Source organism: Anolis carolinensis, chromosome 4, assembly GCF_035594765.1.
Source record: "Anolis carolinensis isolate JA03-04 chromosome 4, rAnoCar3.1.pri, whole genome shotgun sequence".
Classification (NCBI taxonomy): Eukaryota; Metazoa; Chordata; class Lepidosauria; order Squamata; family Dactyloidae; genus Anolis; species Anolis carolinensis.
The window spans coordinates 7,192,756-7,206,516 of NC_085844.1; the positions used below are offsets into that span (position 1 = coordinate 7,192,756).

At 42.0% G+C, this 13,761-nt stretch overlaps 1 protein-coding gene across 3 annotated transcripts in view; it reads left to right on the forward strand.

Moving 5' to 3' along the window:
* The first annotated feature begins 248 nt into the window (after window positions 1-248).
* tsnare1 (t-SNARE domain containing 1) overlaps window positions 249-13,761 on the forward strand; it is a 495,360-nt gene continuing 481,847 nt past the window's right edge. For all 3 annotated transcript variants that reach the window (XM_008115495.3, XM_003223925.3, XM_062979952.1), the window contains exon 1: window positions 249-364. The gene's annotated coding sequence lies outside the window, so the exon portion shown is untranslated. The remainder of the gene's footprint in view (window positions 365-13,761) is intronic.

The window sequence follows — 13,761 nt, forward strand, 5'->3', positions numbered from 1 at the left end:
AGGTCTCATGACCGACAACTGCCCAGTTTCCAGTTTGCCAAGTTTGTTTCCCCCTTTTAATATTTTTATGAATGAAATGTCAACTTTGGTGCCCGAGAGAAAGTCCCAGGCCCCGCCTTTCGGTCCCTATTCCGCGCGTTGCATGCTGGTCTTCGCAGTCCCCCAGCGCCTTCTCCCCATAGTCAGTATTGATGCGGGGAACTACAAAGAGCGCGCATGCGCACAGAGGCGCAAAGGCGGGACCGGGGTTGTGGATACATCAGTATCGAAGATTTGCTCTGGCTCCCTGGGAGACGCATGCGCAGTGCGTCCTCCCAGGCTCCTGGTCTCAGCCGGCGGTGCTCCGCAGCTCCTTTACTCGCAGGTGAGGAGCTGCGCGCGCAGGAAGGAAAGGGGGGGGGGGGCTTTGCCTGAGTCATCTCTCCCTCCCCATTGCAAAGAAGGGAGAAAGGAGGGGGCACATTTTGGTGTTCGTCCGGAAAGGCAATGAGTTGCGTGTCTGAGTTAGTGTGCATGGGTCGAGGTTGAGCATGTCTCTGGGCCTGGGTGAAGGAAGTGCATGGAGGAGCCTCAATCTGGATGGTTTTATCTTGCCAAACCCTGCTGTCAAACCATTATCTGGCTTGACATGTCATAGAGAGCGAGGACTTTGAGAAGACCTAGAAGACCATGAGTGGACAGTGTCATGGTGTGGCTGAGAAGGCCAATGTGATGTATGCAGCACCAATGGGAGTAGAGGATGGAAGACACATGGATCCAGAACTGTATCCAGGCTCCACCTGTAACAAGGGATGGGGATCTCATGGTGTCCTACATGTTGTTAGACTACACCTCCTAACAGCCCTAACCAACATCGCAATGATGACGAATGTTAGGAGTTTGAGTCCAACAACTGGCAGCACCAATGGGAGTAGTGGATGGAAGACACATGGATCCAGAACTGTATCCAGGCTCCACCTGTAACAAGGGATGGGGATCTCATGGTGTCCTACATGTTGTTAGACTACACCTCCTAACAGCCCTAACCAACATCGCAATGATGACGAATGTTAGGAGTTTGAGTCCAACAACTGGCAGCACCAATGGGAGTAGTGGATGGAAGACACATGGATCCAGAACTGTATCCAGGCTCCACCTGTAACAAGGGATGGGGATCTCATGGTGTCCTACATGTTGTTAGACTACACCTCCTAACAGCCCTAACCAACATCGCAATGATGATTAATGCTAGGAGTTTGAATCCAACAACTTCAGGAGGATGGTTTGATCCCTCTTGGGATTGTGAGTGTCTGGATGGCCAGCTACCTTCCAGGCTAGAGACCATGATGTTCTCTTGGATTTGTGCATGCTCATTGTTCAGAAGGATAGATGTAAACTTAATGACTGAGAAGGCAGCTTAGATTATTTGGATCACAGGTCAAGTCTTCCGGTGGAGGACATCTCTGATGTAGGCACTGGCAGCACCAATGGGAGTAGTGGATGGAAGACACATGGATCCAGAACTGTATCCAGGCTCCACCTGTATTAAGGGATGGGGATCTCATGGTGTCCTACATGTTGTTAGACTACACCTCCTAACAGCCCTAACCAATATAGCAATGATGACTAATGTTAGGAGTTTGAATCCAACAACTTCAGGAGGATTGTTTGATCCCTCTTGGGATTGTGAGTGTCTCAGATGGACATCTAGCTTCCAGGCTAGAGACCATGGCGTTCTCTTGGATTTGTGCGTGCTCATTGTTCAGAAGGATAGATGCAAACTTAATGACTGAGAAGGCAGCTTAGATCATTTGGTCCAGGTCAGGTCTTCCGGTGGAGGACATCTCTGAAGTAGGCACTGGCAGCACCAATGGGAGTAGAGGATGGAGGACACATGGATCCAGAACTGTATCCAGGCTCCACCTGTAACAAGGGGTGGGGATCTCATGGTGTCCTACATGTTGTTAGACTACACCTCCTAACAGCCCTAACCAACATAGCAATGATGACGAATGTTGGGTGTCCAACAACATCAGGAGGATTGTTTGATCCCTCTTGGGATTGTGAGTGTCTGAGATGGCCAGCTAGCTTCCAGGCTAGAGACCATGACGTTCTCTTGGATTTGTGCGTGCTCATTGTTCAGAAGGATAGATGCAAACTTAATGACTGAGAAGGCAGCTTAGATCATTTGGTCCAGGTCTGGTCTTCCGGTGGAAGACATCTCTGAAGTAGGCACTGACAGCACCAATGGGAATAGAGGATGGAAGACACATGGAACCAGAACTGTATCCAGGCTCAACCTGTAACATCTCATGGTGTCCTACATGTTGTTAGACTACACCTCCTAACAGCCCTAACCAACATAGCAATGATGACTAATGCTAGGATTTTGAGTCCAACAACTTCAGGAGGATGGTGTGATCCCTCTTGGGATTGTGAGTGTCTGAGATGGCCAGCTAGCTTCCAGGCTAGAGGCCATGACATTCTCTTGGATTTGTGCGTGCTCATTGTTCAGAGGATAGATGCAAACTTAATGACAGAGAAGGCAGCTTAGATCATTTGGATCACAGGCCCCGGGTCCAGGTCAGGTCTTCTGGTGGATGACATCTCTGATGTAGGCACTGGCAGCATCAATGGGAGTTGTGGATAGAAGACACATGGCTTGACACAAGTGAAGGAGACGTAAGAGTCTTCCTCGATCACAAGCTGAACATGAGTCAAAAGTGTGATGCAAAAGCAAAAAGTCAAGGCTATAGCAAGAGGACTTTAGTGTCTACATCAGTAGTTCATTTTTATTTATTTTATTTATTTCCCACACTTATATCCCTCCTGAAGGGGACTCAAGGCAGCCTTACAAAGGCAATAATTCGATGCTGAGAAGTAAATAAATAAATAAAAACCATAAAGGTAAAGGTTTCCCCTGACATTAAGTCCAGTCGTGACCGACTCTGGGGGTTGGTACTCATCTCCATTTCTAAGCCGAAGAGCCAGCGTTGTCCATAGACACCTCCAAGGTCATGTGGCCGGCATGACTGCATGGAGCGCCATTACCTTCCCGCCAGAGCGGTACCTATTGATCTACTCACATTGGCATGTTTTCGAACTGCTAGGTTGGCAGGAGCTAACAGTGGGCGCTCATTCCGCTCCCGGGATTTGAACCTGGGACGTTTTGGTTCGCAAGTTCAGCAGCTCAGCACTTTAACACACTGTGCCACCAGGGGCCCAGTAAATAAATAGAAGCATTAACATGAACAATTAGAAACAGAGTAATAATTGACTTGCCTATGAAAGTAATCCTCCCAACAAAGAATTCCCCCAGGAAGCAGCCAGGCTTTGAAGATGCAATACAACAACAACAACAACAACAACAATAATAATAATAATAATAATAATAATAATAATAATAATAATAATTTTATTTTTATTCCCCGCCCCATCTCCCTGAGGGGACTCGGGGCAGCTTACATGGGGCCAGGCCCAGGCAACAAACAATATAAAACTCAACAGTAGAAAACAAATCAAAAACAGATTAAAATCACATATGCCAATAAACAATAAACATATTTTGGTAAAAACCTGGCTTGGCTCCTAAAAGAGGAGTGGGCCAGAAAAGTGCAAATAGTGTACGATGCAAATTAGAAGAGAGGTAGGTATGCAAGGCTATTCAATGCTAATCAAGGTGGCCAATGGCAGCATTCACACTTGCCTCAAACAGACAAAAGTTCTTTCTCCCACCCTGGTCATTATTCCACAGATATATAAACCCCACTTGCCTAGTTTCTCACAGACCTCACAACCTCTGAGGATGCCTGACATAGATGTGAGTGAAACATCAGGAGAGAATGCTTCTGGAACATATCCAGACAGCCCGGAAAACTCACAGCAACTCAATTGTGCTTCGAATTTTTTCTCCACAGATTTTTTTCTACATTCACATGCAGAAAAAAGTCATTTTTATACATGTTGTATAGCTTGTAATGTTAGAGTAGGCTTAAGCAAACTTGGGACCTCCAGGTGTTTTGGACTTAAACTCCCATAATTCCTAACAGCTGGTATAGCCCAACAGTTGCTATAACATAACAGAGAAATTTTTCCCCCTGATCCTGGCGTAAACACCATTAATGCTACTGTAAACACCATTAAGCCAATGGTTGTGTTTTTTTATGAGTGGCCCAAGTACAGAAAAGCCATGTGCAAGGTCTGAATAACATCTGGTCTGAATAGCATCTGCCAACTTTTGCACTGCGAAGCAATATGGCAATGGAGTTCTTCCAGGTTAGTGTAATCATAGAGGAAGAGACCACATGGGCCATCTAGTTCAACCCCCTACCATGCAGGAAAAGCACAAAGTACCCTGGCAGATGGCCATCCAGCCTCTGTTTCAAAGCCAGATGAAAATTGAAACACATGGCCAAGGAACATCAGAGTGTGGTCTGAAAAGTGACTAATGGGGAAGAACAGATAGGTTAGGAGAGGCTGAAGCAGTTTTCTTTTGGAGAAATGTTTGGTATTACACTTTGGCAGGAAAAAAAATAAAAAAGCACAGATGTTGGATGGGTGCAACTTGGCTTGAAAATAGTCTGTTTGAAAGGGATCTAGGAGTCTTAGTAGACCATAACCTGAACATGGGCCAACAATGTGATGTGGGATCTAAAAAGGCCAATATGATTCTAGGCTGCATTAATAGGAGTGATAGTGTGTAGCCATGCACATTTGCAGGACTCCTCCCAAAGTACTTGGGTTGAATGAAAAGTAATGCCTCCACCTTCATAACTTCTCAGCAGTTGGCAGTCCTGGTCTGTGGCAGGTCCTGGCATGTTCAGCAGACTCTCTTCTACAGTTCCATTTGGTGGGAAGCCTTAGCATTGTAAATGTTCTTAGTAAATGTTCTTTGCTACTCCCCCCAATATTTATCCTCTAGACTGGTTCACTATCTGATGTCCCTGTCCCTCGAGGTTTTTATTCTGATCCCTTTCTCACCCAGAGTTTTTAATTTTTTAATCTAGTTTTTAAATGTAGTGTTCATGCGGCCCGCCCTTGTTATATTGCTGTTTTGATCTTATGTTGTACTGTTTATTTTATGTATTGTATTATTTAATTGCATTATGATATGGTTATATTGTATTGTCCTGGGCATGGCCCCATGTAAGCCGCCCCGAGTCCCCATTGGGGAGATGGTGGCGGGGTATAAATAAAGTTTTATTATTATTATTATTATTATTATTATTATTATTATTATTATTATTAGCATTGAACGGTTGTGTTGTTAAAGTGCGAAGTATGGAACCCTGCGCAGACAGTTCCATTTGGCAGGAAGTCTTAGCATTGAACGGTTGTGTTGTTAAAATGAGAAGTATGGAACCCTGGGCAGACGGTCAGTCAATGCAACTTAAGCAATGTGCAGTCATTAAATTCTTGACAGCAGAAGGTGTCACCCCAAAGGAGATTCATGATAGAATGCAGGCTGTTTATGGTGATTGTGTTGATGTGAGTCCTGTGCGTTGTTGGGCAAGTAAGTTTGAAGATGTTGAGGTGGGAACATCTGACTTGCATGACAAAGAGTTGGACGTCCTGTGACGGCAATCACCGAGTTTCACAAGCAAAAGGTTGACAGATTGATTCAGGATGACTGTCGTATCACTCAGAGAGAAATTTCAAGCATAATCAGCATTTCACAAGAACCTGTGGGTCACATTATTGCTTTGCTTGGCTATCGGACGATCTGTGCACAGTGGGTCCTGGGAGACGCTGGTTGCGGAAACCCAGTGTCAACTTCTTCCGTGTCGGCTTCAGAAAACTTGTTCATTGTTGGCAGAAATGTATCCAATTGTCTGGTGATTATGTGGAAAGTAAACAGTGGTAGTTAAAGATCACATTCTAAGGATTATTTCTGCGTTTGATTTATTAAAATATTCCCATCCAAACCCAAGTAACGAAGATGGAGGTATTACGTTTCATCCAACCCTCATATAAATAATGCCTCTCAATCCTTCAGCATGGATTTATAGTCAACTTCTGCCACATTGACCATAGAACTGTGCTGAAGCACTTAGACATTTCTAGAGAGGTACAATGTCTAGGAATCTCTTGGTCTTCAAGTGGAAGTTGCCCGTAGAGCCACACCGGAGGACCTAGCAATTCATAGAGAGAAAAATGTAATCAAATCTACAAAAGCCATACCCACAAATATGGAGGGCTGATGGTACACCCAACCTTGGCTTTTGCCCGTTATTGTTAAATGTTACTAGGATAATGTTTTGATTTTTGACATGGTGCTGTGCTTATCACAAAATGATCACCAAATGGCATCACTCCCAGCTCTCTTATCAGAGGTTTGTGTTTCTGAGTCTTTTATATTAAGCCAAGAACGCCATTGAATTACTTTCCAGATGTTCTCTCCCTTGTTCTCATGAGATGGATTAAATGACCTTCTGATGGACCTTTCGAATTCTGGGGTGTTATTTATTTGGTTATTATTCTTTTAGATATTCTTGCCTTTCCACAGGACATGCACAGGCGGGAAAGTCTTCTTGTTGTCATAAATCAGGGATTCTCAGACTCTGTTGAAATGTGTCACCTGTGGTTTCCGGTTTTGCCATAGACATGCACTCGACTTGGTGCTTTGCTGTAGAAGCAGAAGTGATTCTGTCCTGCTGGAGATCCTGCTAGTTGGCTTTATTATTGATTATTTGAACTGGTGGATCACCTGGAGGACTGGATGAGGTGTGTGGAGGCTTTATTTTTTGCTGGCATTATTTTAGACAGTGAAGCAAGCTAAGGGATCCTGGAGAAAATGACAGCTGGTTTTGGACCAAGAAAACTCAGTATCCCACTCTTCATTTCAAAGAAACAAAATCTTAAATTTGGAAGAGACTACAGTTTCAGTCATCTAGCTCAGCCCACTGCCTATGCAGGCACACACAACTAAAGCACCTCAGGAAAATGTCTTAAATTTAAAATAGTCCACATAAATGACTGAGACAGTGACACTCTTGCTATGTGCATAAACTATAAATGAATGTCAGGCTTGGGCTTGGTCCCCATCTCCAAGATATCATGAGATGACATGACTCATTAGGAAAGACAATAATGCTTGACAGAGTGGAAGCTAGTAAGAAAATAAGAAGATTATGTTGGTGGTGGATAGAGTTCCCTGGATCAGGGGAAATTACCAAAACATTCCATTAGGCAGAACTATAGCACATTCTTACCCTCCAAAACCCACCTTTTTGTTGCTGCAGCCTTTGTCCCCCAAATGTTCATCTATTTACCAGCACTGAAAGCAATGCTATTGCAGTGTATCTAGATATACGAGGGCTATCCAGAAAGTAGATTACGTTTTGGAATTAAAAATGAACAAAGTGTAAGAGAAAAGATTTACCATATGCAGTTGAAAGCCAGACCCAAATACCACTTCTCAACATAGTCCCCATTGAAATCTAGGCAGTTATCATAGCGATAAAAGAGTTTGGAAAGTCCTTCCCCACCAAACTTTGCTGCTTGGCTTGTGTCCTCAACCAGGCAGGCATCCCTTCCCACAGCTGCGCATGTGCATGCACTCAAATTTCCCCCATGCTCGTCCTGGATGCTCTTCCGTTTTGCAAATGCTTGCAAGGAAGGTTATGGTGACCATTTTTTGGGACAGGAAAAGTGTGCTTCTTGCAAAACTTTAAAAGAGCGAACCAGGACGAGCATGGGGGAAAGTTGAGTGCATGCACATGCACAGCTGCGGGAAGGGACGCCTGCCTGGTTGAGGACACAAGATTTCAATGGGGACTATGTTGAGAAGTGGTATTTGGGTCTGGCTTTCAACTGCATATGGTAAATGTTTTCTCCTATACTTTGTACATTTTTAATTCCAAAACGTAATCTACATTCTGGATAGCCCTTGTGTGTGTGTGTGTGTGTGTGTGTGTGTGTGTGTGTGTGTGTGTGTGTGTATATATATATATATATATATATATATATATAGAGAGAGAGAGAGAGAGAGAGAGAGAGAGAGAGAGAGAGAGATTGATTGATTGATTGATTGATGGACATTTCTCAAAGTGGCCAGTAAATATCCATGTTGGGAGCAGGCTATAACAGCCCAAAGATAGATTTTGGAGGATAAAGAGGAGATGTGTGGTAGTTCCACCTGATGGAACTTTACAATACAGTATTCTTATTCTGGATCTGCTAACAAAGTTAGAGGAGCCCTGTCCCATACATATTTAACTTGGCAATTCTAGGTGGCGTTGAGCTTCCCAATTGTGTTTGGGACAGGAGGACCATCTCAATTCACATGTAACGTTAGCACTCCATATCTATGGATTCAATCGTTAATACATTGAAAATATTCCTGAACATAAATTCCAAACTTTTTTTTTAATGGCACACGATTTTACTGTGCCATTATACAATTGGAGTTGAACATTCGTGGATTTTGGTATCCTTAGAGCAGTGGTTCCCAACCTTTGTGCCTCCAGGTGTTTTGGACTTCAACTCCCAGACATCCCAACCAGCCTACTGTGGGAGCTGAAGTCCAAAACACCTGTAGGCACAAAGGTTGGGAACCACTGCCTTAGAGTGTCCAGGAATCAAACACCAGAGGATACCGAGGCTCATCCATCAATATATATTTTTAAAATTCACTGTTTTAGTCTGATGCCCATCCTCTATTCATCCTGGCATACTTTGAGATTTGAAATACCGGTAACTGAGGTGTGATTTGTCCGATGACTGTCTTTTCCTGTGGCTCCCTCTAATAATGTCTTCAGCAATTTGCTTCTGCTTTATGTCACCGAGTGGAGCACTCTATTTTGGATAGCTTGTGTAAAAGGATGAAGGTGAGCTGTGTTTTAATTCCTTTTGCGATCAATTCTTATTGTTTAAGTATTGAGCGGCATTGTGAGCAGGGAGAATATTATCTCATTGTTTGGACCCAAATTTCAGTTAAGGACTCATGAAAGAATAAAACTGGGGATGTTTTACAAGCCCTAATGAAGCTTTTATGATTCTAAACAAAACGGAGCAAAATCAAAACATTGCAGGAAACTTCTTCAAACCTTGAGGGAAGTTTGGTTTTAGGCCCTTTAAAATGCAGAGATGAGAACCATTGGCTTGAGGGTTGGATTTAGATACGGGGAGACCTGGGTTTGAATTCCCGCTCATCCACTGAAGCCGGATGGGTCACTTTGGACAAGTCGCATTTTCTTAATATCAAAGGAAGGCAATAGCAAACCCTCTTTGAACATTTTGCCAAGAAAACTTTTTTGTTGTATTGGAAACATGTGAGCCTGTGTTAGGGTTGGCAGAGCAGTTTCTTAAGTTGTAGTATTTCACTTTGATGGGAATCCTGTGATGTTAGCCCCAGCGAATATGTAGGACTGAGTGTAAGTAGGCTTGCCTTTAATAAAGATGGACCTCAAGATCTTAAAGCATGGGAAGGCTTGGACAGGGAGATACAGTTTTTTAGCCAGTCTGGACCTAGGCAGAGTAAAGATTCATAGGTCTTGACCAGCATTTTGAATTATTCCCTCCAGTGGATGGGAAGCCAGTGAAGGTGTTTCAGCACAGGAGATTCAAACACAACCTCTGAGGATGCCTGCCATAGATATGGATGAAATGCCAGGAGAGAATGCTTCTGGAACATGGTCATAGAGCCTGGAAAACTTACAGCAATCCAGTGATTCCGGCCATGAAAGCCTTTGACAACACAGGAGTTATATGTTTTGTATAAGCAGCTCCAATCTGCCCCAATCTGCCCAAATAGCCTAAAGGTAACAAATCTTGTCTGATCTTGGAGACTGAGCAGGGTTAGTACGTGGAGACCGTCAATGATGACCAAGTGCTGTAGGCTATATTTCTCAGTAAGGAACTGGCAAAACCAGTCTTCTTTGCCTAAGAAAACTACAAAGTTTATAACTCACCAAGTGACTTGAAGGCACACACAAACTCAAGACTGGCCACAACTTAGTTTGCCCAACCTCAGTTTGAGTTCATTTTACGACATTTCTATTAATTCCATTGTGTTGTTATTTTTCTGGAGTCCTGTCTCTCTGTCTGTTTTGGCTTGTGCAAGGCCGTGGATAGAGATTTGGGGTTTTTTTTTGTCTTTAGCAACAAGGTGAACCCAAATGTAAGTGTGCTGTGGGCTCTTTTGTCCTATTTCTCAGAAGCATTTTCTTTAATTAACTTGACATTTCTCCAAACTGTGGGTGACGGACAGGTTCAGCACACCGCTTCAGAACTCCTGAGCCTTTTTCCCTTGGGCTGGGGCTGCATTTGGTATGTCAGGGCTGATAGTTCAAGCCGTTTTCGGTTTAACGGTGGTGACTCAGCCACAGCCTACATCTCTGACCTTCTCTCTTATTGCTTCTCCTGTCTGTTTGCCAGCAACTCCTTCCCCAGTGTTCCCTTCCTTCGTTTCTCCCACTCTCTCCCCCACACTATGTTTCCCTGATTTCATTTAACATGTGCCAGAATTACCTTGAAAAGTCCCCATTATGCAAGATGAACCCTCCTCCAACTCTTGAATACAGTTATCCCCTTCCTCCATCCCGACCCGGTGCTTCCTATGAACTTCATCTCTGCAGTTGTAAAGTTTGGCAGAATAAGAGAATAATGTTATTTCTTCCAGAATCAAATTTGGGAGACTTCTAGGGCTGGTAATACAGCCCTAGAAGTCTTTTGCTTTCTCTTGTCTTTGAGGACCACTGGTTACTGGATTCAGTTGGGATATTGTTAGGAGTAGTGTGTATTATTTATCTTTCTGGGTTTGGAAAAAATCTATAGAAACAAAGGGAGTTCAAGTTCCCTTTCATTCACTCAATTCTCTCCCTCTCTTGGCTGTGCAAACCAGTGAGGTCTTGTTTACACTACATAATTATAACATTTTGATACAGCATCAGATCTTTGTTGTTGTTTTTGTAGTGCTTAGAATTTTTGGATGGGGACCTCTAGTACAGGCCAAACTACAAATCCCAGGAGTTAATGGATGCAGTATGACAATTAAAGTGGGACCCAAGTGTCACTTGTGGTTTTGGGGTGGGGAATAGGGAGTAATAGTTAAATGCTTTCCTCTTCCTCTGTTCAAATGAATTAGCAGTAAAAGAGGGCCAGGATTGCATGGATTTCAGAGATGTATATGGCATGTTCAGAGAGAAATAACCTTTTATTGCATCTCTTTAAGTGCTTTGGTTACAAGTAGTAAAATAGCAATGGGTGTCTTTGAATCATGACCTTTCCATCTAAATTGACTCTCAATCCCACCTTAAGCAAACATCTCAAGTAGGATACAGGTCTCTAACTTGAACACTCTCATTTTCTTTACCTCCTTGTTCATTTTTTAACATCTTTGTCTAACGAAAACATTTTTTGGTTTCAAAGCTGATGTGATGTATCTTGTGCCTTTTGGTTGGGCTTATCAAAGGACCCTTCACTGGAAATGCTTGGGACCAGAAGTGCATTGGATTTTAAATTATTATTTTTTCTGGATTTTGGAATAGCTGTACAGGTTGAGCATCTATTTTCTGGAATTCCTAAATATCCCTGAACCAAACATTGTGCACATGAGTGGCTAAGATAGTCACATTCCAAAATACAAATACAAAGAGTTCCAAAATCCATAACACTTCTGGTCCCAAGCATTTTGGATAAAGGATACTGATTTTCATATATATACACAGAATGAGATGTCTTGGAATTTCATGCGACCTTACACGTGAAATTCATGTATGCTTTATATACATTGTATGCACATAGCCTGAAGGTTATATTTTACATAATAATTTTAATCTTTTTGCACTTGTAACCAAGTTTGTGTATATTGTGTATATTGAAGTATCAGAAAGCAAAGATATTGCTGTTTCCTCCAACCATGTGGACTATTTTGGATTTTGGAATTCCAGATAAGAGTTGTGCAGCTTGTATCAACACACTATGTACTTTTCATTTTGTTTCACTGCCAACACATGGTACTGCTATATATCTATTTCTATTCTCCTTCTGAGGGATAAAAAGTTTGGCACTTCAGAAGTGGCTAGCCTAAGGTAGACATGGGCAAACTTTGGCACTTCAGGTGTTTTGAACTTCAACTCTCACAGCTGGTAGGTTGAGGAATTGTGGAAGTTGAAGTCCAAATCTCCTGGAACGCTAGAGTTTGCCCATGCCTGACCTAAGGGATTGTGGACTATGGTTAGAGATGATTGAGTTCGTAGTCTGGCAACATCTGGAGAACCCAATTCTGGTCTTGCTAGGCTTATCCAAGAGACACAGATAGCTATAACAAAACCCAAATAGCGAAACAACAAGTTGTCAACTGTTATACACAATAATGTTATACAGTCCTTAAACAAATGAGTCAATTTTTAATCTAAAAATGAATAGCTGAACAAAGATATACAATGGTACAATACCCAAAAATGCAGTATTTTTTTCGTTGTAGAGATAACTAATATAATCAGAGTTTTGTCTTCACTCATACATATAGTATTTTAAATGTAAGTGCTGTTGGTAATCTGTATATTCCTTGTGGAGGTAGTTCAAGCAGTCAGAGTTTTATCTTCACTCTTGCGTATAGTCTTATAATTGGTTGATAAACAAGGAGAAAGAAATGAGTTTTTTTTAAAGTCTCTGTAGCAATAAGTAAGACACTTGAGGTGTCCTTGGGAAAGTCTCAACAAAGATCCCCAGGTTTGTAAAACCTTGTTTTGGGAACTTCCCTTCTTCAGGTATCTTCATGAGTGTTATTAGACTCAATAAATACATATTTATTTATTTCGTGTTATTTCGTGTACATTTCAAATAATGGAAATAAAAATAAAATTAAAAAAAGAAAAAGAAATCACAAGCAACTAAATAGTTTTGGACCAAAAGCGAATAAATACATAAATAAGTGATAACATAATAGATATACCAAAAACGGCATCCGATAACACAAAATGGCAATAAAGTAATTATACATATATCAACAGACAGGGTTGCATGCATGTTATTACTGACATGCCTCTAATGAAGCACAGCTCTACAGATACATTAGGCTTTCAAAATGTTCAGCTATTCACTTGCTAGGCTTATGCCAAGTTGCTTCAAATTGTCCCAGGTCAGTATTTGGTTTCATCCAAGAAGTTGCTGTTATATCTCATGTGGTGGTATTTCTGGTCTCAACTTTGGAACAGAGACCTTGACATTTTCCAAAATGAAATGTAGACCTTGGAGTGAGATAGGCTCTTCATTCTTGTCCATTCAGCTTGAGTATCTTTTATCCAAAATGCTTGGAACTAAAGGTGGTTTGGATTTTCAATTTTTTCAGTTACCTGTATTTGTATATACATACACAGTGTGATTTCTTGGAGATAGAGCCAAAATCTAAACATGGAACTCATTTGTGTGTCATATACACCTACACATATCCCAAAGGTAATTTTATGTACTGTAATATTTTTTAATAGTTGTGTGCATGAAACCAAGTTTATGTAGACGGAGCCACCAGAAAGCAAAGGTGTCATTATTTTATCTGTGTGGGAGTACAATTTCTGATTTTGGAGTATTACGAAATCCTGGATCATGGATCCAGAATTGTATCCAGGTTCAACCTGTAACAAGGGATGAGGATCTCATGATGTCCTGCATGTTGTTAGACCACACATCCTAACAGCCCTAGCCAACATAACAATGATGACGAATGTTGGGTGTTTAAGTCCAACAACGTCAGGAGGATTGTTTGATCTCTCTTGAGACTGTGAGTGTCTGAGATGGCCAGCTAATTTCCAGGCAGGATTTTGTGTGAACAGAGACCAT